Genomic DNA, 3,006 nt, shown 5'->3' on the forward strand with positions numbered 1-3,006 from the left:
AGTGCCATTGACGTATATATACGTCAATCAAAATCCAACGCTTGAGTGCCATTGACGTATATATACGTCAAATGCAGTTTTCTGCGGCTGGTAAATGGGGACGCTGTTGCGCACACTGTGAGTAATTTTGGGGCTTCTGGGATGTGTAGAACGAAGAAGACTGTAGATCAGAGCAAGAAGTGAAGAGGAAGGAGAAGACGAGTGCGATCGGTACAGAGATAAAAAAGTTGGGAAAAGTTTCTATTTCTAGAGAAAAACGACAGGCAGAGCCTGGAACAAGTGTAACGTGGAGCTGGAGGAAAGCTTAGCCACGGATGCTATTAGCATAGCTCCAGCATGAAGTGATCGGAGGAGGCAGGAAAGGTAAACTGATCTAGATGATCAGCACCGAAATGCCGATTGCCGAAGCGAAAGCGGATCGCGGAGTCAGTTTCACCAGTTGCTGTAAACCAACGTCGTGACGACGAACCGAGAGATCAGCGCGGTGCGTCGCTGCCGCGGCCGCGTCCAGCAGAGAGGCTGAAGACGCCACGACGTCTCCCTCCCTACTTCAGAGACGAGGGGAAGCAGCAGGAGGAGAAGGAGGGGAGGGGCGGGGGGAGGAGAGGGTGAGGGGGCAGCAACTGCAGGAGGAGTAGGAGAGCAGGCATCACTCTGCAGAGTAAGACTCCTACTTGTTGTATTTTAGTTTTTTTTTTTTTTTTGTACAATGAAAAAACATGTGAAATTAAATTTTCAGATGTCTTACATGTTTTTGAAGCCAAAATTAAAACGGATAAATCACTATTTTTTTTTCACAAAAATGCATTTTTCTCAGCTTTCTAGAAAAACAGTGGTCTTTTTGGTGCAACCAGGCTCTATTCAACTTAAGATAAATCAAGAATGGAACAAGGTACAAACAAATGTTTTTTTCCCTAGTTAAATAGAGAGTCTCCTCTTTCCTTTGAGCTATTTTGTGTTTTCAGAGTCATAATACAAAATATTCTCTTGGTCTTAAATACTACTCAAAATGCCCCGAAACGCTGGCACATGGCACTGACCATTTTCAGGGTATCCGCGGGGTCTTGAAAAGTATTAAAAGGTGATAAATCAATTTTGGGAAAATTAAGACCCTTAAAAAGTATTAAAAAGTCTTTTCACGACTTTATAAAGTCTTAAATTTTGATGGAATCAGAGTAGGGAAATGGCACTCGGATGCCGCCCAAGTCGAGCGAGTACTCGACTACTCGGATATCGGCTACAGCCCTAAGTTACTAGAAACAAAATCAAACGAGCTGAGGCTCATGTCATGACTGTCGTGATTGTAGTTTTTGTTTTTGGGGAGTTGAGCAGTATTTCTTTTTTGATAAAATTTGCCTTTGATTTCTTATCCCAGCCTATTTTGATTTCTGTTGTATCATAGTGGTCTAGAGTCTTAATCACAAACTAAAACTGTTAAGTTTAAAGTGTCACTGATGTAAATGGTTACAGCTTGAAGTGGCGGTGAGGTGTTAAAAAATATTGATAAGGTCTTGAAAAAGTCTTAAAAAGGTATTAGAATTAACTTCAAGATTCCTGTATATACCCTGATTTTATAAAAGGGCTGGCACTCAAAGAGTTAAGTGCGAGTGATTTGAGGAAATCTATGAGGAAAAATATCACACTGTATGCAGCTGTTTTATTAAAATAAAAGGTGTGTTATGATGAAAAAAATTGTGTTACTTTACTGTCCAATTTACGCTTAATTACTCTTAATTGTTAGTGATCAGGACGGCTCTCTTCCGCTGCTCCGCTCTCCCCCCACATGCCGCTCGTTGCTCCGTGTTCCGCTCCTTCTACATGCCCAAATCTAACAGGGAGGATGAAGGGACCACATCATAGGACTTCTTCTCTCAAATTTCAGTCATTAACAAAGCTCTGGTAATATTAGAAACAAAGTGGAACAAAGACAAATCAAATCAGAGCCTAAACGAGAACTGAGATTTTGAAAGCAGTAAATGACATCAAACATTCACCTCATGTTTGAGGGAGTCATAAAAGTAATACCTTTTAATCCACTGCCGCATTGCACTTGGAGATGATGGGTCTGTACAAGTCGGACTGTCAATCATTATCTCTCGACCAGTGGAAAGACATCACAGTAAATTAAAAATCTGCTGTGCCACACTTTTTCTGCGTTTATAATGTAATTACAATAAAATACTGCCTGATGTGTTCCGACTGCAGAATTTTAATAGAGCAATTACAGTTGGATTTCTACAGATGAAATGGCCACCATCCCTAACAAGTTAGATTAATAACAGTCATACTTATTAACTGTCTCATTGCACAGGTTTAATATTGCTGAAGAAGATCTCTGTCATTCTCATAACACAAGGAAAGAAAATTGAGAAAAGGAGCAACACAATAATAATAAAGAAGTGATTAATCCATGAGAGAGAGAAGAGGAAATAGTTAAGGGAAGCAGATACCACTATAGCTTAATGAGAAGATGAAAGCGAGCAGCCGCTGTCACCTCGTTCAGCTCGTGTCCTCACAGGAAATGAATATTCATGAGGATCACAGAATATGAAGAGATGGAACAGACATCCTTGTTAAACTCATTATGTCATGAATAGTCTTTTCGGTGGAACAAAAGATCTGCGATACCATGTGACGTTCATCAGATCGAACAGCACTCTTACTCTCAGAGCTGATGTGTTTCCATGAGATCCCAAGGATACTGTCAAAGTAAAGTCTTGCAGCTTAGCTTGTTGAGCTCTTAACTTTCTGACATTTTCATGCACTGTCTGAAAGTGCATGAAAAGTTACAATTAAAGTGTTGTCAGGATTTTGACTTACAGTATACCAGTGCAGATAACAGCAAGGCTGGGCTCAGATCATGGGAGATGAGCCTCATCGGTTTAGATATCAAGCTGCAAGCTATACAGGAGCAAGAATGAAACAAAAAAAATCTTTTTGGCAAGAAAGGCAAGCAAAAAAATAGGTGCGGCACAAATTAAACGTGTCAAGATTAGACCGCTCCAT

The sequence above is a fragment of the Trachurus japonicus genome, chromosome 14 (assembly GCF_045865225.1).
Source record: "Trachurus japonicus isolate A0001 chromosome 14, Traja_1.0".
Classification (NCBI taxonomy): domain Eukaryota; kingdom Metazoa; phylum Chordata; class Actinopteri; order Carangiformes; family Carangidae; genus Trachurus; species Trachurus japonicus.